The sequence below is a fragment of the Apium graveolens genome, chromosome 11 (genome assembly GCF_009905375.1).
Source record: "Apium graveolens cultivar Ventura chromosome 11, ASM990537v1, whole genome shotgun sequence".
Classification (NCBI taxonomy): domain Eukaryota; kingdom Viridiplantae; phylum Streptophyta; class Magnoliopsida; order Apiales; family Apiaceae; genus Apium; species Apium graveolens.
Window position 1 is genome coordinate 108,719,435 of NC_133657.1, and position 23,617 is coordinate 108,743,051.

Here is a 23,617-nt window from a genome sequence, read left to right on the forward strand (position 1 = left end):
TTCATTAGGCTGTTGCAGCTGGAGTTGTTGTCTTGGTATATATTGCAGTTGCTGAAAACTAGGAGGGTTATATTTCTTTGCTGCATACTGCTTCTAAGGCTGCTGAACCGCATTCTGAGTATTACTCCAGATGAAGTTAGGATGATTGTGGTTGTTGGGATGATAGGTGGCTAGAACATGCTGCTGCGACCTCTGAAAGTTGCTCACGAACTGAGCTGATTCACTAGAAATAGCACACTGCTCCGTCTCATGGGAACCAGCAAAACGCTCACAGATACTAGTGATCTGATTAACTCCATAATTAGCCAAAGAATCTAACTTCATTGTCAAAGCCTTAAGCTGAGCAGCTATCCAGAATTCCTGCTACCTTTCCTTGAGGTAGTCTCTGAGTAGGATTCCGGTATTCATTAGCAGGCATCAATTCGATTAATTTATAAGCTTCATCATAGATTTTAGCCCACAAGGCTCCTCCCCATGCTGCATCGAGCATGGGTCTAGAAGTAGCACCCAAACCATTATAGAAGCAGTTAATGATCATTCAGTCAGGCATCCCATGATGTGGGCACTTCCTAAGCATCTGCTTATAGCGATCCCAAGCCTCACATAAAGATTCTCCAAATTGCTGAGCACATTGAGTAAGTGTGTTTCTGATTGCCGGAGTCTTCGCCATACGAAAGAATTTAGTTAAGAAATTTTGAGCAAGTTCCTCCCCTTTGGTGATAGACCCTGGTGGTAGAGAATGTAACTAGCACATAGCTTTATCCCGTAAAGAGAATGGGAAAAGCCTCAACTTAATAGCATCTTCAGAAACTCCATTGTACTTGAAAGTGTCGCTAATCTCGATGAAATCTCTGATGTGCATGTTAGGGTCTTCTATCGGAAGAACCCCCAAACTGAACTGAGTTATGTATCATCGGAATCGTGCTCGACTTGATCCCAAAGGTGTTAGCTGAGATGGCTGGTCGGACAATGCTAGACTGAATATCATTAATCTTCGGTTGAGAGTAATCCATCAAAGCCTTCGGATTCGCTTCTGGTTCTCCCATTGCAATAAGTGCTTCTTCTTCATTTCTCCTCGACAAGAACTTCCTCGAAAACTTCCTTAGCTACTACAACTTCTTCCGCAGCTTGATTCAGTATTCTCTGACGAGACCGAGAACGCGTATGCATACACGCTCGCTAGAGTACCTGAAACACGACAAGGAAATAGGTAAGTAACAATGTCCGAGTCAATGAACTTTAACGACCACTGATGATAAACACATAAACTAAAAATTAACCCCAAGTCCCCGGCAGCGGCGCCAAAAACTTGTTAGGACGAAAACACACGCTAATATTCACGCAAGTATACGTGATCACAAGTAATATAGAATTATTTCTAGTTCGTTCCCACAGAGACTGGTTTAGGTTAATTTCAATCAATGTACTTATGCAACAATTGTATGGTTATTATCCAATGCTAAGATGATTAACAAATTGAGATTGTTTATAACTATGATTAACTAAGAGATTATACTAAAGAACATTAACTAACAGATTTTAAGAGATTGATTACTATATGACACAAACATAGGATTCTAGTTTCATTACAACTTCATTCAATAGCCTCTTTGTTCTTAACCTTAGCATGCAATCATGATGACACTAATCAGATAACACGGAACTGATAAATGCCAAATTTCGTTGTACGAATACCATACTACCAGACATTCACAAAAGAGATAGAAGCTGAATAGACACCAATTATATTGAGACCCCATATGTCTATAGAATTTGACAATATAACGGTTAAATGCACAAGTTATCTATCATGATTACATAGGGAAAGTAAGATGGTTAGAATTACCTACGAATCATGGATATCAATTACATGAACCTATGCTAGCATGGCAAGTTTTAACCCCTTAAGTTCATTTTTGCTTCATTAGAGATTAACACGCTATCTTATGCTAAGACGATTAATAAATTGAGATTGTTTATAACTATGATTAACTAAGAGATTATACTAAAGAACATTAACTAAAAGATTTTAAGAGATTCATTACTATTTGACACAAACATGGGATTCTAGTTTCATTACTACTTCATTCAATAGCCTCTTTGTTCTTAACCTTAGCATGCAATCATGATGACACTAATCAGATAACAAGGAACTGATAAACGCCAAATTTTTTTGTACGAATACCATACTACCAGACATCCACAAAAGAGATAGAAGCTGAATAGACACCAATTATATTGAGACCCCATATGTCTATAGAATTTGACAACACAACGGTTTAGTGCACAAGTTATCTACATGATTACATAGGGCAAGTAAGATGGTTAGAATTACCTACGAATCATGGATATCAATTACATGAACCTATGCTAGCATGGCAAGTTCTAAACCCCTAAGTTCATTTTCGCTTCATTAGAGATTAACACGCTATCTTATAAGTTTGCGATGCTCATAAGACGAATAAGCACAACCAATACTAGGCTATCATACAATCACCACATACTAAGGCATCGAAACAAATTGAATAAAAAAATCCATAAGTAAATATGCTAGAACCCCACGATAAGGATTAGCCCATAATCGGACTCATCATCAACGTGGGTTCCGATGAAAGCATGGTATAATAAACGTAGTCTTTATACTGAATAAATAATAAAACTAAGTACGTTACACAAGAGTATAGGTTCACAAATAAGAAAACTAGCATCCAAGATTACAACTTAAAACAAAAAATCACAAGAATAAAATAGATCCTTTTCGCCTTGGTTGAATTATGTTATACGGTCTTCTTACGCCTTCTTCTTAAGCTCTGGTATGTCTTGCTATTAAAAACGATCATAAGTTATGTTAATATAGCAGCCCATGCAGATTAGAAGTCCAGCTGATCAAAATTAGAGTAGAATCAGGATTCTGTGATCCCGACCTGGCGCGGCCGCGCGCTTCACCAGCGCGGGCGCGCTGCAAATCTGCATCATGGCGCGGTCGCGCGCTACTACAGCACAGGAGCGCTGACCTTCTATAAAAAAATTTTTTTCTTATTTTCTTGGCTGGTTTGAGTTGACGATCCATGAGCTTTTATTCAAGACACCATCCTAATACCAATTTAGCATCAAAACAATGTTAAATCACCTGAATCCCTGATATAAGCCTGCAATGCAAAAACACTAAAAAACACATCAAAAACACAAATAACTTGATTACAAAATATCAATTCAAGCCTTTATAGAGCATCCCAAGTGGACATAAATGTCATTTAACACCTTTCCTCTGATTGAAATTTGGAAACTTCCCTGCCGGGGACTGTCCTTCACTTCGCTCAAACTTCCTCTTCTTACTATCCCTCTCCTTCTGAGACATTTCACTTTCTGTCTCCGCAATCATAGCTTTCTGCACAACTCCCGCATACGTGTCTAATTCAAATATGGCCACCTTCTCTCAGATTCATGGCTTAAGACCTTGATGAAACCTCCTAGTTTCTTCCTATTAGTGTCCACATATGATAGTACAAACCTTGACAACTCCTTAAACTTACTTTCATAATCTGTCACTGACATATTTCCCTGCTTGAGCTCCAGAAATTTCAATTCCATTTGATCTTGAACAAACTGAGGGAAATACTTTTCTAAAAATAACTCTTTAAATCTATCCCACATAATATCATCTGTACCTTCCAACATCTTAACAGTTTCCCACCAGTAGGTGGCTTCATTCTTTAGATAATTACTCACAAACTCAGTAATCTGCTCTTCTCTCACCTTGACTAAGGCAAATACCTTCTGAATTTCCTTCAACCAGACTCTTGCCTCAATAGGATTTACAGAACCTTTAAATTTTGGTGGATTCACCGCCTAAAAGGTCTTAAAGGTTACCTGAGGATTGGTCTGCCTTTGTTGTTGTTGAGTCAGGTGGACTGTCGGTTGGGCCAAGATCTGAAGAATCTGGGCTACAGTTGGGTCTATGGGACCTGGATTCACATTCTGGTTATTGTTGTTGTTATTGGTTTCTTCATTCTGGTTGGTAGCACGGGTATTTCTTCTAGGAGGCATTTTCTGTAAATAATCAAACAACTTATTTAGCTTTTAAATCAAAACTCTCTTTATGAAAAGATTTTTTAAAATAAAAATATCTCTTTTTGAAAACATTTTCAATCATTGAACTAAGTAAATTGCATGCTTCTTTACCGAATGTAAACAGTTAGGGGAAAAAGGGTACATGTTATCACAACAGTTTTTAACTGGTGCAATAAAATAAAACAGGTATAGTAAAGTAATGACAATGTTGGAAAAGGAAAGGTACTGATATATATATGTCAAATTTTGGTAGTAAAAGCGCAAAATGTTTTATTAAAGGCAAAGGTACAACAGGCATATCCATTATTCAGCAAGTCTAGTTTATTTATATACCCACCAAAAGTCTGATAAAACACATTACACACTATTACACATATATCAGCTGTCGCATTATTTCTTATTGTCTAGTTTCAGAGAAACTCTCCAAGCCTCCAATACCTCTCTGGCCCACCCCATAAGAGCATCTAGGGCTGCATACTCACAAGTAGCCCCATGAAGTCTGGCCTCAAGTATTCTCCGGGTCACCTGAATCTCATTTCAAAGCTCCCCCACATTCCTGTCAACATCTATAGTCCTGATAATGTGTTGTAGCTCTTGAATCTGTGCCAACAGGGCTTCTCGTTCTAAAAGAAGAGCCTCATACTTATGATATGGAACAGGGTATGGAGTAAACTGGAAAGATGCACCCGCCACTGAATGTCCAGTAGAGTCAGAATCAGCAGATGGGGGTCCTCGAATAGGTGGTCTCACTCCAGATGTGGAATAGCTTACACCGGTGCAACCGTCACAACTGGTATTATAGCTGATACTGGTGGAAGAGCAGGATGTGGATCTGATGACGGTCTTCCGACTAAAGGCTCTGAGTGATCAAATGATATCGGGATAAAGGAATCTGCCATCGCCGCTATCTGAAAATCATGTTACTAAATAAGAATTTCGAATCTTATCACGAATCATACCAAAATCTACTATTTAGTCACACTCAACCTCTCGACGTTGTATTTCTTTATTTTCTAATACTATCTTAACCCTCTACCCATTCCCGACAATCTAGGCATGTGGCAGTGACTTTTAAACTATAGCTCTGATGTCAAACCTGTAGCGCTCTCCAAACTCGGGTCAGAAGTTTGGGGTCCACAACAAACAAACACCATATATAACTTGTTTGTGAATATAATAATATATATGCAATGACCCTACTTACCATATTCCACGGATCGAAGCAGTTTAAAGTATGCCCACAAGACACAACCTTATTTATATTATAAACGTTCCAAATCCCAGTTCATTTATCTTAGAACTAAAGTAAACTTTATCACAAACTATTAACACAGACTAGTACGAACATCTTCTACTAGCTTATTCTATTTCAACCTGGAAACCTAGCTCGCACACTTGTCTGGGGATCCTTGCCACCGCCAATTTCCTTTTTCACTGGAAAAGAATATAAACAGATTTGCAAAAGTGAGCTAACTAGCTCAGCAAGTCATAATGACAACACTAAGATTAAATAATGATCAATTGAAATGATGTAAGGAATCAAGTTTTCCTAATAAGTGATGATTAGAATTGGATATTCACTTTTATTTTAAAAACCAAGGTTAGGCTGCTGATCAGTCACACACTAACCCCGAGCAAGGCTCCTAGCTTTGCTCTATATACTATATCCATGGCACACATTAGCCTATTATGACCACAAATCTGGTTCGACCACGAATCTGGTCCATATTTAAAAACAATCCAATTCTATGATATCGATATGATAAGCAATGTAAATCAATAAGCTGAATCATAAATAACATTTATCTCAAAGCATAAGGTGATTCATAATATCATGAAGGTATAACAAAGAAATCATAAAGATTGACTTTCAATCAAGGAAAGAATCAGAAAGTAGAAGAACAAGGGTTGAAGGGTTACAAGAATTAGTCTTCTGTTATACAAGACATAAGATTTGGTATGTTAAGCAATTTCGTATCAAGAATCCGTATGTGATAGATATGTATTTGTGGAGTAGTATCGTATAGGTGTGGTATGTATCCAAGAATTCAACAATTAATAGTTTACAAGAAATCAGGCTTGCGACTCAAGATCAATAAGAATCAGGGTTTAGGTTAAGTACTTCAAAGTACTTGCATTATAGAACAAGTACTATTAGGAATACTTGCAATTATATTACAAGGAAGAGGCAAAACACTTGCATTAACAATCCGCTTTTAGTTTACTCGTACTTATCAATTGGTTCCCACTCACTGACTACTTGCTTTTCCTTTCTACATCTCGCTTCCTCTGTTAAACATCACATGTATGTATTAATACTAATTCTCATCTCATTCTACACATTACGAGCTTCTATCTACCCTTTGTTTCACCCAAATCTGACGTACGGATTGAAAGTTATGATACAAATCGTCAAACAATGTACATACAGTCATATTATACAGCAATCAGATCACATATAACACCTAGCACGCAAGATATTCAATCAAAATAATTTTTCAAAGAAGATTCGGGGTTAAAATGATTTTCCAGGTATTTAATACGAATTTTTGAACATTTTTCGGAATTAAAATGGGTCTCCGAATCATTTTATAATTAAATAACAAAGTTCAAATACCCGAATTTGACTTTAAGAAGATTTAATATTAGTTATCGAGCTTTGAGAATAATTTTAAAGAATATTTGAAAGCTCGAAACTATTTTTGGGAATTTTTAAACCCAAATAAATAATTAAATTTAATTAAATAATCAATTTAAATTAATTAATAACTAATTAAATTAATCAATAAATTAATATTTAAATTAATTGACTAATTAAATAATTAATTATCAACTAATATTAATTAATTAAATAATTAAGATTTATTTTAGAATCAAAAATAATTTTCAGAACTAAAAATATTGATTTTTGAATTTAAAATAATAAAAATCTAATTTCTGAAAATTAAATAAAGATAAAAATAAATTTTTAAAATAACAATCTTTTTTTTGTATGTTTTTAAAATAAAAGTATGAAATTTGTAAACGAAGAAAACCATCAGGGGTCAAATTGCAATTTTCCCCTTCTGGTCGTCTTCTCCGGTGGCCGGCCGCCAATACGGCGGCCACCAACCTTTTCCGGTGACTGAAAAGTTGCCCATAATTTCTTCAAAATATCAACGAACATTCTCTGTGATGTCAGGAACATCTCTGCAAGCATAATTTAGACGAACAACACGGGGTTCGACTTGAAAACTTGGTCGAAGTTTCCGTCGCCGTCGCGGTCAACTTTCTGGCGAGGTCGATACAGGCAGCCAACACAGAAATCAAACACATAAATCGGTTCATTTCAGGACGTTCTATCAGCTGGTACCAGTCGATTTAACCCAAAATCAATAGAATTAAAAATCCCAAATTTGATAAAGAATATTAAAGAGCATAAACCCTAATTTTATGATTCAGAGAATTAAACCTTAATTTCTATATGTTATTAAACTCCAAAATAGTCGTATAATATACCAAAATGACCAGGATAAAATTATGTACAAGATTAAGCCATCAAATCATATCAAGAATATCAAGAACAAAAATTCATATTTTAATTAATAAATAATTCGAATTAAAATAAATAAATAAGATCAAAAGCTTGATTTCTGCACCAAAAGTGATAATTGATTCAGATAGAACTTTTCGAGAGCTTTGATTTGATATATGGCACGCTTGATTCCGAATTCGATAACGCCTTCATTTGTGAGTTTGATTTTCAAGAACGCATCCATTAATTAGGGTTTTCTCTGTAAATTATATATGTTTATTGATTGATTATCATTATACGAATAAAATGAAATAAGAAAATGACTATTTATATTTATGGAATATTAGTACGTATTGGATTGATAAATTAGATGTTTAGCCGCTAAGTAACTGCAAAAATGATCCAATTTGATACCCGTATTGGATAATTATCCAAACCGGGCTTTTAATAAAACACTTTACACGATTATAATGTAATATTATCCCGTCTTTCGAGAATGCGGGTTTTTTTGGTTTATCAAAATGATTATTGTATCGAAAATTTTGTGTCGGGACGCTTACGGGTCAAACCGTAATCCGGATTGAAAAAGTCAAAACACGGAAAATGTTCAGAATGATCAAGTTAAGTTAGGAAGGAGTTTTTCGAAGAGTTTCGGGTTGTAAAAATGTAAAAACGGTTGAGGTTAGACGATTCCCGGTTTTATAAAATAGTTTTGTAATTATTCAGAAATAATTATTAAATCTATAAATCACTTATAAATCATATAACGATCCAAAAATTATCAGAAAAATATCACAATTATCTATATTACATTCTGGACATAATAAAATTCACATAATTATATATTATCATATATAAACATCTAAATATCAATATCAATCAACAGATAATTCACCAAAAATCACATAAGAATCATATAACAATCATTTATTGATAAAATAATTACATGCGATATCCCGGATATTACAATAAGTAATGCGATATTAATTACGCAACCATGGTTTATTTTACTCCCTATTATTTGTTCTCCAACTTCTGGGAAATCGTAAAATATTTCACATAAGTTAAGTTCATTTGTTCCCTTACAGGGTATCGTTTTTAACGCAAAGTGTGGAGCGACCCATACATTTACAACGATTTGCTTTATTCAAAGTTTCGGGATACCTTCTGGAATTTTCATATTTATTTACGGGAATTTTCCTTATTTTCCAGGAATTTTCCTTAATTTTTTGGAATTTTTTAATTTCCAGGAATTTTCTAAGATTTTCCCTAATTTTAAGAAAAATTTATAATTTTTCTGAGACTTTCTTCAATTTTTTAGGAAACTTTTCTAGAATTTCTCATTTTTCTGCATTTTTCCAGAAAATTTCCTTTCATTTCCTCTTTTTTTTATAATTTCGACCAGAAATACCCTTCGACCAGGATCCTGGTCGAATTATGGACCAGTTGCTTTTGGTCGTGGCCATTTCGGTCTGGGTTCATTTCGATCTGAATCCTGACTGAATTCGGTCAAGATTTTTGGTTTGACTTGCGTTCTTACCGAATTAAGGTCCTCAATACCCTGGTCATGATTATTTCAGTTAGGAAGATCTCCGGTCGGAATCCTGACCGAATTTGGTCAGGATTCTTGGTTTGACTTGTCTTCTGACCGAATTAGACACCCATTATCTCTGGTCGTGATGTTTTTGATCAGGAACTTTTTCGGTCAGAATCTAGACCGAATTTGGTCAGAATTTTTGGTTTGACTCAATTCTTGTCCGAATTAGACTTCCAAATATTCCGATCATGGGTTTTTCGGTCAGGAATGTTTCGACCAGGATCCTGACCGAATTTCGGTCTGGATTTCCCTTGGTCTTGATTCTTGCCCGATTTTAGGTCCCAAAAGTTCTGGTCGTTGGTTTTTTGACCTGGGTGTACTCTTGACGGAATTTGGTAAGAATTTTGGCTTTCGACTTGATTTTTGACTGAATTAAGGTCCAATATCTCCTGGTCATGAGTTTTTCGACTAGGAATTTTTCGACCAAGATCCTGACCTATTTTTGGTCAGGATTTCTCCAAATTTTTTAACTTAACCTTTACCAGGCTTCTGCTAACTGGCATTTATGACACTTTATAACGCTCCATTAAGCTTTGAATTGGTGTTTTTTTACTCAAGTTATTGGTGTTTTAATGTGTTTTCTAGTGTTTTTTCATTTCAAGCATTTATCAGGAATTCGGGTGAACTAGCATTGATTTGATGCTAAAATGGTGTTAGGATGGTGTCCAAGGAATAAAGGCTCGTGAAGACCAACTCATTGCAGCAAGAAAAGAAGAAAACAAAGTTTTCACCAAAAGGTCGGCGCGCCCGCGCTGTCATAGCGCCCACCCGCGCCCAAGGAGCAGAAACACAGCGCACCCGCGCTGGCCAAGCACGCGGCCGCGCCGGTCAAGCGCGCGGCCGCGCCGGGTCCTGATTTCAGAATCCTGATTCTTGTGGGCTTTTGATTGGATGGACTTCTACTATGCATGGGTTGCTATATATACATAAATAAAGGTCATTTTCTTAAGGAGATGTACTAGAGCTAAAGAGAAGGCGTAAGAAGACCATATAGCACAATCTGACAAAGGAGAAGAAGATATAGTTTTATAATTGTGATTCTTTGTTCTAAGTTGTAACTTTGGATGCTAGTTTGCTTATTCGTGAAGCTATACTTTTGTTTCGTACATGGTTTATTATTTATTTAGTATATAGACTACGTTTATTATACCATGCTTTCATCGGAACCCACGTTGATGATGAGTCCGATTATGGGCTAATCGTTATCGTGGGGTTCTAGCGGATTTATTTAGTTAATTTATTTCGATGCCTTAGTGTGTGGTGATTGTATGATAACCTAGTATTGGTTGTTCTTATTCATCTTATGAGCGTCACGAACTTATAAGATAGCGTGTTAATCTTTAACGAAGCGATAGTGAATTTAAGGATTTAGAACTTGCCATGCTAGCATAGGTTCATGTGTTATTTTTATGCATGATTCGTAGGTAATTTTAACCATCTTACTTGCCCTATGTAATCAAGATAGATAACTTGTGCATTAAACCATTATGTTGTCAAATTCTATAGACATATAGGGTCTCAATATAATTGGTGTATATTCAGCTTCTATCTCTTTTGTTTATGTCTGATATTATGTTATTTGTGCAACGAAAGTTGGCGTTTAGTAGTTTCGTGTTATCTGGTTAGTGTCATCACCATTACATGCAAAGGTTTAGAATGAAAAGGCTATTGAATGAAGTATTTAATGAAGTTAGAATCCCATGTTTGTGTCATATATTATTAAACTCTCTTTAATTTCGTAGTTAATGTTCTTTAGTATAATTCTCAATAGTTAATTGTAATATAATCAAAACCCAAATTTTTATTCGTCTAAGCATTGAATAATAGCCATATCATTGTTACATAAGTACACAAATCACAAAGTTAACCTAAACCAGTCTCTGTGGGAGGGAAATAGAAATAATTCTATATTACTTGCGAACGCGTATACTTGCGTGAATTATTAGCGCGTGTTTAGCGACTAACAAGTTTTTGGCACCGCTTTCGGGGACTCGGTGTTGACTTTTAGTTTATGTGTTTGTCATCAGTGATCGTTAAAGTTCATTGACTCAGACATTGTTACTTACCTACTCTTTTCCTTGTCGTGTTTTAAGTACTCTAGCGAGCGTGTATGCATACGCGTTCGCGGGATCGTAAGAGAACTCTGGATCAAGCCGAGGAGGAAGCTGTAGTGGTTCGAAGGCAAGTTTTTGAGGACGAAGAGAAAATAGAAGAAGAAGAGAAAGTCGAGGAACCAGTTTTAGTAGTGATGGGAGATCAAGCAGAAATTCCTAAGGCTTTGATGGACTATTCTCAGACTAAGATCAATGATATTCAGTCGAGCATCATCAGACCAGCCATCTCGGATAATACTTTTTAGATCAATTCGAGCACGATTCAGATGATACATAACTCAGTTCAGTTTGGGGGTTCTCCTACAGAAGACCCCAACATGCACATCAGGGATTTCATCGAGATCTGCGACACTTTCAAGTTCAATGGGGTGACTGAAGATGCTATCAAGATGCGACTCTTCTCAATCTCTCTAAGGGATAAAGCAAAGTGTTGGTTACATTCTCTACCACCAGGGTCTTTCACCAAATGGGAGGATCTTGCTCAAAAGTTTCTCGCTAAATTCTTTCCTATGGCGAAGACTGCTGCAATCAGGAATGCTCTTACTCAGTTTGCACAGTAAACTGGAGAATCTCTGTGTGAGGCTTGGGATCAATATAAGGAGATGCTAAGGAAGTGACCACACCATGGCATGCCTGATTGGATGATCATAAAATGTTTCTACAATGGGTTAGGCGCAAAGTCTATACCTATGCTCGATGCAGCGTCTGGTGGAGCCTTATCAGCCAAAAGCTATAATGAAGCTTATGAATTGATTGAGCTAATGACATCTAATGAATACCAGAATTCTACGCAAAGAATGTTGCAAGGAAAGGTAGCAGGAATTCTCGAAGTGGATACAGCTACTGCTATAGCTGCTCAACTTCAAGCTTTGACGATGAAAGTGGACTCTTTGGCTAATTATGGAGTTAATCAAATCTCTAGTGTTTATGAACTTTGTATGGGGCACATGAAACTGGGCAGTGTGCTATTTCTAGTTAATCAGCTCACTTTGTGAGCAATTTCAGAGATCACAGCAGCAAGCTCCAGCCACTTATTATCCCAATAACCACAATCATCCTAACTTCAACTGGAGCAACAATCAGAATGCGGTGTAACAACCTTATCAACCATACACAGAAAAGCAGTATAACCTCCCTAGTTTTCAACAACCGCAATATGCCCCTAGGAAACAACTTCAACTTCAGCAGTTACCGCAAGCTAATGAAAAATCTGAATTGGAGGAGTTGAGGCTCATGTGCAAGAGCCAAGCTGTTTCTATCAAGACCTTGGAGAATCAGATTGGGCAGATTGCTAATGCATTACTGAATCGTCAACCTGACACGCTTCCAAGCGATATTGAAGTTCTAGGCAAGAAGGAAGATAGGGAGCATGTTAAGGCAATTACATTGAGGTCTGGTAAGGTTGCAAATCCTAAAAAAGCTAAGACTCCAGAATCTGAAGTTGAGGCTGAAGAAGAAAAAGTGCAGAAGGAAGTAGAAGTGAAACCAAGGAAGACTATTATCGAGCACACTCCTCCTGAGGGTAATACAGGGGAGAAACAGATCTATCATCCACCTCTATTTCCTAAAAGGCTGCATAAGAAAAAGATGGATAAGCAGTTTGCGAAGTTTATGGAGGTGTTCAAGAAACTTCACATCAACATACCTTTTGTTGAAGCTCTTGAACAAATGCCTAGCTACGCGAAGTTCATGAAATGTATTCTCTCTAGGAAGGTGAAGCTTGATGATTTAGAGACCGTTGCTCTCATGGAGGAATGCAGTACTGTGCTGCAACAGAAGTTGCCTCCGAAGCTTAAAGATCCTGGAAACTTCACTATTCCTTGTACCATTGGAAAAGTGTCAATTGAAAAATGCTTATGTGACCTAGGAGCTAGCATCAATCTGATGCCTCTATCAATTTTCAAGAAGTTAGACTTACATGATCCTAAACCTACTTATATGACTTTGCAGTTGGCCGATCGTTCTATTATATATCCGCGAGGTATTGTGGAGGATGTCTTGGTCAAGGTGGATAAACTCATCTTTCTCGCTGATTTTGTAATTCTTGATTTTGAGGAGGATAAGAAGATTCCCATAATCTTGGGAAGACCTTTCTTGGCTACTGGCCGAACCTTGATAGATGTGCAGAAAGGTGAGCTCACCATGCGAGTGCTGGATCAGGATGTAACTTTTAATGTGTTCAATGCTATAAAATTCCCTACAGAAAATGAGGTGTGTTTTAAGGTGGAGATGGTCGATCCTGTGGTTAATTCTGAACTTGATCGATTACTAAGGTCTGACGCCTTAGAAATGGCCTTGTTGGGGAATTCCGATAGTGAAGATGATGAAGGTGAATAGCACTTGCAATATTTGAATGCTTCTCCTTGGAAGCGAAAGTTGGATATGCCTTTTGAATCTCTTAGATTTGAGGAGCTGAAAAGTTCTCCAAAGTGTTGGATTTTAATCGCAGCGGGGGCATGGCAAAACACTTTTACACACATAAAATCCTAATAAAAGCATACAGATCATGAATAAAAATTCGAGGGATCGAATCTAACCTTTAAAATAATTCGGAGACAACGATCAGAGATCCTTTATAGTTGCTCCTCAAGTGTGAAGCACTCCACCGGTATCCACCAAGAAAATGATGTTAAGGAGGAGGAAGGAGGTGGAGAGAATTGGGTTTTCCAAACTTTTTGGGTTTTGGGGTTCTTATGTTCGAATAAAAATAGGGTCTATAATAGTATATTTATAGGAAAAATTTTCAGCTGAAATTTTCCCATAAATAATATTATTATTATCCCATTTATTATTCTCATTAATAATTAAAACACCTTTTAATTATTAATCCTTTTTCTAAACACTTTAGAAATAATTCTCTCTCTTGATTTAATTTCCAAAAATTAAATCCTTAATTAATAATATTAAGAACTTTTCTTAATTAATTTATAATCAATTAAATCTTATTTAATCAATTATTAAATTTGCCAATTAATTATTTATTTCACAAATAAATAATTATTAGCCATTATTAATTAATTCCTCCACCATTAAATCATTCTCTTTTTATGGTGTGACCCTGTAGGTTCAATATTAAGCCGGTAGTAGAAATAAATAATAATAAAACTATTTTATCATTATTTATATAAATTCTCTAATTTATTAAATATGATTAATTAACTATCACATTTATTCTACATCGGAGGGATACTTCTCAGCATATCGCGACTATCCGGATAATATGAATTCACTGCTTAGAATACCAAGAACCTATTCAGTGAATAGTTACCGTACAATAAACTCCTTCTACCCTACAATGTCCCGATTAAATACAAGGCATGGATCTCGTGTCAAGCCTATCTAATTTAATCACTTGCTTACCATTTACTATGCGTAGTTCTATGCAAATTAGAAACTTCTTTCTAATTTCATTTACTCTGGCCAGAGATTCCTGAACTAGCATAAGTGGATCAGCCTTGAACATTCGCTTCCTTCACTGGAAGGGGTAGATCCTTTATTGATCATACACTATCTTCGTGTACAAATTCCTATACCCAGTAGAGCCCTAATAATTGTCCCTGGAGACTAAGAACTAAACCAAAGCATAGTTCAGTGTACACAAGATGACTATGATGACCTCAAGTCTAAGGATACTTGTACAACTATCACTATGTGAACAACTACTGACACGTGAGTGAACTCCATCAGTTGTTCAGCTGTGCGAGTCATGTTCAGTGAACTTATTCTATAATAAGCACCTACATACTAGCTATAGTGTCACCACACAAATGTCTATGAGAACAGACATCCTTCATAATAAAGCAAGCATAGTATGTACCGATCTTTGGGGATTATTAATTACCAGTTAGTAATCCTACGACCAGGAACTATTTAAGTTTAGAGTTATCATCTTTTAGGTCTCACTATTATGATCTCATCATAATCCATAAAAAGCTTTACTCTAAACTATGGTATATCTTATTTAAACACTTAAATAGATAGAGCCCGTAATAAAAACAAAACAAGTCTTTTATTAATATCAATGAAATCAAAACAGATTACACAGGAAGTTATTCCTAAATCCTAATTCATGATTGGACTTAGGACATATTCCTTTCAATCTCCCACTTGTACTAAAGTCAATCACTCTGGTATCTAATACCCATCTAGTCTTTATGACGATCAAAGTGACTTTCAGAAAGTAGCTTTATGAGTGGGTCTGTTATATTGTTATGTGTGTCAACTCTATTTCAATACAATATAAGAAATTTTACTGCGCTCCCACTTACCCTTTTATAAACGCATGGTTCATCTACGTTTTTGATAAAATCAAACTCTTTGATTGTCTCATCAAAACGAATGTTCCATCTACGAGAAGCTTGCTTTAAACCACATATGGTTCGCAGTAGCTTACACACTAGGTTTTCATTTCCCTTGGAAAGAAAACCATCTGGCTATATGCCAAATCTCATAGTCGTAGTAAGCAGCAATCGCAAGCAAAATCCGAACTGATTTTAACAGGGCTACAGGTAAAAGGTTTCATCAAAGTCAATCCATTGCCTTTGTTTGAATCCTTCTGCCACAAGCCTGGCCTTATAGGTCTCCACCTGGCCATCTGCTATAATCTATCTTTTATATACCGTATACATAGATTCCATTCTGGATTTCATGGCACTATGCCATTTCTCTGAGTCAACACTACTCACAGCCTCATTATAGGTTACAGGGTCGTCATCATCAATGATCGACAACTCATTGTCATTCTCAATGACAAGGCCATATTTCCTCTCAGGTTGGCGAGACACTCTCCCTGATCTATGAATGGGCTGTTCCACAAAAGGTTGTTCAGTCAGAACAGGTGTTTCCACTTGATCCGTAGTAGTTTGTGCTTCTTGAACTTCATCAAATTCAATTTCGCTCCCACTGTTTCCTTCAAGGATAAACTCCTTTTCCAAGAAGGTAGCATGTCTGGAGACAAACACCCGATGATCGGTGTAAAAGTAATACCCTAAAATCTCTTTAGGATATCCCATAAAACTACATTTTACGGATCGAGATTCCAGCTTATCTGGGTCAACTTTCTTGACATAAGCTGGACATCCCCAAATCTTAAAGTGTTTAAGACTCGGTTTCCTTTCTTTACATATCTCATACGAAGTTTGAGGAACAGATTTGGAAAGCACCTTATTCAGTAAATATGCTGAGGTTTCCAATGCATAACCCCATAGGAATACTGGAAGATTTGCATAGCTCATCATGGACCGAACTATATCTAACAAAGTTCGATTTCTCCTTTCAGATACCAATTTGGAGGAGTCCACTGGGAGACTATACCATTTACTTTGAGATAATCTAGAAACACTCCATTAAAGTATTCACCACCTCGATCTGATCGAAGAGTTATAATACTATGTTTGGTTGTTTCTCCACTTCATACTTATATTCTTTGAACTTTTCAAAGGCCTCAGACTTGTGTTTCATCAAACACATATCCGAATCCAGATCTATCATCTATGAAAGTAATGAAGTATGAAAATCCACCCATGGCTTGCATAGACATTGGTCCACATACATCTGTGTGTACCATTCCTAGCAAATTTGCAGCCCTCTCTCCATGTCTACTAAATGGAGACTGCAGTGCCACTATAAAGTGAGATTTTCATCATCCCTTTTCTTTTATTAGTTTGTTCAATCTGAAGTAAATTATGTCACATATATACAGACCATTATTTAAAGCACCACGTCCATAAAGAATATTATCTCTAAGAATAGAACATTCATTATTCTCAATAATAAATGAAAATTCAGCCAAGTCTAACATGGGAATAATATTCCTCACAATCGAGGGAACAAAATAACAATTATTTAAAACAATACTCTTACCCGTAGGCATATGTAAATAAAATGATTCTACATCTTCAGCAACAACTCTTGCTCCATTTCCCATCAGTAGAATCACCTCCTCTTCCTCAAGAGTCCTACTTCTCCTTGGTCCCTGCAACAAATGGCAGGTTTGAGAACCACAGGCGGTATCTAATACCCAAGTAGAAATTTGATTTAATGACATATTCACTTTTATCATGAACATACCTGAATCAGAAATGGTAGTCTCACTACCCTTCTTCTTCTTCAATTCTGCAAGGTAAACCTTGCAGTTCCTCTTCCAGTGCCCCACCTTGTTACAGTGAAAGCAAACAACTTTGCTCTTGGGGTCTTCAGCTTTTGGGGGAACCGGCTTTTCTTCACCTACTTTCTTCTTCTTGGAAGAGTTCCTCTTCCTTTTCTTAGGGGGAAAATTTGATTCCGCAGTCTTCAACATGTTGTGGAGTTCAGGCAGGCTGACATCCAACTTATTCATGTGAAAGTTCACAACAAACTGCGAGAACGAACTCGGAAGCGATTGTAAGACCAAGTCTTGGCTCAGCTCCCCATCCATGGCAAAACCAAGTTGTCCAAGATGTTCAATCAAATTGATCATCTTAAGTACATGGTCATTCACAGATGATCCCTCAGACATCCTACAACCGAACAACTCCCTCGATATCTCATATCGAGCTGTCCTCCCCGCCACATCATACAACTCTTATAGATGCATTAGGATAGTGTGAGCATCCATATGCTCATGTTGATTCTGTAGCTCAATGTTCATGGAAGCTAGCATGATGCATTGAGCAACATTTGCATCATCTATCCACTTATGATACACAACATGTTCATCATTATGTGCATCACTAGCAGGTTCAGTAGGCTTAGGTGAGTCAATCACGTATTCCAGCTTCTCAATCCTGAGAACAATTCTCAAGTTTCGAAGCCAGTCAGCATAATTAGGACCAGTCAATTTGTGAGCATCCAGTAAGCTCCCGAGTGATAGTGCAGAAGACATAACGTATAAAGTAAATCTGTAAATGATAAACACATAACAACACTTAGCAAATATTCGATTTCATTTTAAAAACACTATATGAATCGGGTCTTTATTCATAAGTGGCTTCCACTAGTTTATCTAATTTATTCAACCCCCTACGTAAAAAATTAAGCATTCATAATGCTAGTGGGAATAGGGATCCTACATTCCATTACACAACCCCGGCTGTAGCACGAACCGCCATGTAATGTTCAATAGGCAGACAACTCTTGTCAATTACATCTTATGTTATTCCCTAATCAAACTTTAGCCTCTTGAATAATTGAGTCTCGGCTGTAGCACGACAAACTCAATATTCTAAGTCAAGTCCAACCCAACATTCCGTACAGTTGAATCAGTCCCCAAAGGCCCACGGCTGTAGCACGTACCGACCTTTAGATTCTTATTCAATATACACATCTCTATGTAATAGACAAGTATTTCTTATTTCGAAATCAAAGCCCTCGGCTGTAGCATGAACCGACAATGATTCAAAAATAAGAACTACTTTTCTATCATGTTGGAAGGCTATGACCGACACAAGCCCGTTGTATCATTGGCCAATTACTACTTGATATTATTTAATTTTAGAGGGATTATATTACGTTACAATCATAATCATATTATAAAGAGATTCTTCCTTTTAAATTAAATATTTCAAATCAATAATCAATAATCAGATGATTCCCAGATTGGGTGGAGCATTGTCAAGAGGCGTCACTTAATAACCCTTTCTTACAGATAGAAATCTGTTGTTGACAGAATCATCCTTTCTCTCAAATCGAAAATTCATATTCAATTACGTGTTTCACAAACACAAGAATCTCATGATTGTATTCATAATATTGTTCTTAAGGTTATGAAACAATTTCACTATACTAGGTTGTCTAACAAACGCCTTATGTTCATTTAAGTTCACCTAAATCTATCATCGCATGATAAACTAAGCATATATCACATATATAAACATGAATAAACATCAAGGTAGGCATGTTACAATATCTAGCACATTAGTCTAAGCATTATACATCTCTATGTATCACATGAAGCATTTAAAAGCAATTAAAACAGTTAAAAATAGCTTTAAAACACTTCATGGAAATATAAACAGTTCAAAACTTTTATATAAACTAAAATTGATCACTCCATTAGATCCGTCTCGGAAAAACGAATCCAACGGTATATTGCACGCCCAAAACGGAGTTACGAAACTCCCAGAAAATCAATTTTAATATGGACAGTCGGGCTGTAACGCATTACAGGAACGCGTTACAAGCCCTGTAACGCATTCCGGTGATGCGTTATGTAACACCCCCAAATCCGGGGTCGGGGATCCGGGTTGTCACGAGTTCCATTTCCCTTAATAACACCCAATCTTAATAAATAATCAACTACTCTGTACTGTGACCCCACAATAAACACACACACCACAAGTTATAGTCTCAGAGATGAATATCCAAAAATAATCACAAGTCATTTTATTCCACAATTATCTGTCAATACACCTTAAAAGGGTTTCTGAATAAATTACATTTCTTTGCCATTATTAAAATTCATAAATATACATAAATCTGGTACATCAAAAGTTGAAAGCCTAGACTATTGGTAGCTCCTACCTCAGCTACAGCGACATCAACGCCTATAGGAAACTGCAGAACATTTCCTATCCGCTCGCGAATTGGGAGCTTGGTCCTGTTCATCTTGTCTATCTGATGTTGTGTGATGAAAGAAGAAAGCAAGGGTGAGCAACAAGCCCACCAAAATAATATGTATACTGATTAACAATATATGAGCATACTCATAGTACTCATGAAAGTCTTGGTCAAAAGAAATAAACCAAGCTGATATCTTAACGCGACCAAGTCGCAAAATATTTAGTATATATATATACATATATATATATATACTTTTCACAATCTTTGAAATCCTTTGACATGTATAATATACACAGAGTTCCAATTTATAACTGTATAAAAATATCGTTGCAAGGTGATCTCATATATCTAACCTTGTCTCAACTTATAATCATTTACTAGATATAAGTTTAAAAGATGAAGTTACAAGATACTCCAATATACTTATATCTTTTCCAAATACTACTTGAACTACCACCGTTCAAGTTATAATGAGCTTTCAACAGTTCATCACATAGATGAGACTACAAGACAAGATTTGAATAGATTAAATCTTTGAATATCACTATAAATAATGAAGTTATGAGATACTTCACTAAGTCCCGATATATATATACACCTATATATATACATACGTTTCCTGAAAACCTCTGTCATGTAAAGTATGAACAAAATTGCAATATCTAATAAATTTGGAAAGGAAAGAATTTTGGCATAAACCTGATATCTTGCTGATCAGGCAAAGATACCAATAAGTAACCTTTTCTACTAGTAGATGGATGAATTCCCCACTGGTCATCACCCTGGTCGCAATAGGACCTTATGCTGGACTGCCACTCAGCCACTTACGCATTTGAAGGACTCCCACTGAGCCACTTACACTATCATGGACGCCCACTGAGCCCATGTTGCTTATGCCGACTCGATAGATGGACTTACTTCCCGAATGTTGGGTAAGTAATCAATTCATTTATCAAAACAGCAACCTCGTTGTGAATATAAAATACACCACAGAGCCGGATCCCTCAGGTTTTGAGCGAGTATTTAAATCCCCTTTAAAAGGAAGATCCTAAATACAAAAAGGAGTTTTGGGATCCGCTCTAACTTTTAAAAATCATTTTGAAGACTCGAAAACACTTTAAAGAGTGTTTGGAGTAATGCTGATTTAATGAAGTAAATCAGTCCCAATGCATTTAGAAAATATCTGAATATTATTATTTAAATAATATTCCCATAAAGAATAATTGAGGTAGAAGTTGGAAAACTTATAATTGAAATGAATAGTAAATAATCAAAGATATACTTATACGAAAGTAATATCTTTATTTGAATAATCAAAAGTAAGTTTGATTATCGAACATTATTCTTTAATAAAATAAAGAATATTAAATAATACACGGAGTCATAATACCTCGAATGAATATTATAAATAATATTCATTAAATAAATAAAGGAGTCATACATCCTCAAATGAATATCCAATTAATAATCATTAATAATATAAACTGAGTCATAAGCCCTCGAATGAATATTCGAAATAATATTCAATAATAAAATAAACGGAGTCATTAACCCTCGAATGAATATTCAAAAATAATATTCATTAATAAAATAAACAGAGTCATTAACCCTCGAATAAATATTCAAAAATAATATTCATTAATAAAATAAAGTTATCGAATAAACCTTATTCGATTAATAGTTTTGAAAACTGTATCCATATATATATAAATATATATATATATATATATATATATATATATATACTCGGGAACATCGACTCCCGGTTTAGAAATATGTTCACCTTTTATCCCCTATACTAAGGGTAAACTCAAATATCGCTTATCTCTAGCATATGTATTATGCAACTATAAGCATTTGAACCAACAGATATATAAATCAAGAATATGAAATATGCATGCATATATACCATATCACATGCTACAATGTATCACAATAGTTTGCTAATAACAAATATGCATTTATCGCAAGATCATGCATATACACATATACATCACAACAACAGTTATACGGGTAGAAAACTTGCTTGAGCGACTCGGGGTTACGAATGGCTCGGGACGAGTCTGGTAACCTATAAACAACAAGTAAGTTGGAATTAAACCAAAGTCACTTGTAAATCTATACTCTAACCAACTCAGACTCTAACGCTCGTTTTGCGCTTACTGATTCTCTTAAGTCACTCGAGTACCCTCGGCTCCACCATTTTTAATAATTTAACCATTACGAGTTTTAAGGCGATTCCTTCGCGAGTGTCTTACCAACTGCCTAACACACTTAACATAATTGTTTCATACATTAATTAACTCTTTAAGGTCTTTAACCTATGTTTCAAAGTAAGGCGAGGGCTAATGGTTCGTTCGCGAAACGTCGTTACTTAAAACAGCCGTTTCTCCTAAACCGTACATCGGAATCAAACGAACCACATATCAAAACGAAGCTCGTAACATGAACTATCTAAACATGGAAATGGTAAAAACCTAACAGTGAGTTCAAGGGTTCTGATGTTAAGAATAAAAACAGTCTACAACAAATCGGGCATTACGACGGCTATGTTTACGCGATTTCCCAAATTTTATACCATTCCAATTCAACCCACAATCAATCCACAATCAAAACTCCATCCATACCATACCACAACAGCCCCAACAACTCAATATTACCAATTCATACTTATTTCTCAATTATGAACTAAGAGTTTACTTAAGTTCATTAACTAATAACCAAGACTTCCAACTTCAAAAATATCACAAAACCAACCAATCTCTAAACACACAATAATCATGCCTCTCATCAACTAAACTACTCATAACAAGCTTTAAACATGATTACACACCCATTACACTAACCCATCATCTATACCTTAGGAAATCTAAACAACAAAGCTTAAGACTAAGATCATGAAGAGTTATACCTTCCTTGAAGCTTTTAATCCATGAAAGATCCTTGGAATGCCCATGGAAGCCTTAATCTAACCTCCTACAAGCTTGATCTTTCAAAGAAATCAAGAACACAAAAATTAATTTCAAGAAGTACTATTCACCATCTTCTTCCTTGATTTATAAATAAAGATTGGCTTGGAATTAGAAGCTTAAACTTATAGGAAGTATGTAACTATCCATGGGGAAGCTTAGATAAATACCTTGCCAAATAGTAAGTGGTGGAGCTTGGATCTTCATTTTTTAAGAAAAGGGTCGAGAGCTTCAAGAAGAAAAAGAAAGGAAATGAATTTTTTGCTTGCTTGGTGTGTTTGTGATTTGTTTTTCTTGCCTTGGTTGCTTTTGATTTGTTTTTGGGTAATTACTTTTCTAACCTTGACTTTGTGTGGTTCTAAATCAACCACATCTCTTTCCCCTTATGTCATGCTTACATAATCAAGTGATGTCACCCTCCCTCCTTTGTCGTCTTCCTATTGGTTTGATGACATCATCCCCACTAATCCCTTTGATTAGCTTCTAATTATTTGCCTAATGACCGCTGATCTGTTATACGGTTCGCTTAACTTTCGCTTTCGTTTATCGTTTGAGGGATCATACCCGGGATCTTATTACTTGGGTTTCCTTAACCTATCTCAATACATTATATTCCTTTTATGATCCTCTCTTATAATCCTTTAATTTAAATCCTTTTTATCATGTTACCTTATACTCAATTCTTTCCGTATCTAGTGGATTTCCGGGAAAATTCAAAGTGTTCGGAATTGGATTCTGACGATCTTTACATACACTTATATACCACATAGAGTACTAATAATATCCCAGAAGATCAATAACAGAACCCCTACAT

At 35.9% G+C, this 23,617-nt stretch overlaps 2 non-coding genes across 2 annotated transcripts; one reads left to right on the forward strand and one right to left on the reverse strand.

Annotated features, from left to right (window-relative positions):
- Positions 1 to 548: 548 nt before the first annotated feature.
- LOC141699019 (small nucleolar RNA R71) lies at positions 549 to 655 on the forward strand. Its single transcript, XR_012565510.1, has one exon. It is a non-coding gene; the product is annotated as a small nucleolar RNA R71 (small nucleolar RNA).
- Positions 656 to 11,820: 11,165 nt separating this feature from the next.
- On the reverse strand, positions 11,821 to 11,927 carry LOC141699481 (small nucleolar RNA R71). Its single transcript, XR_012565942.1, has one exon. It is a non-coding gene; the product is annotated as a small nucleolar RNA R71 (small nucleolar RNA).
- Positions 11,928 to 23,617: the final 11,690 nt, after the last annotated feature.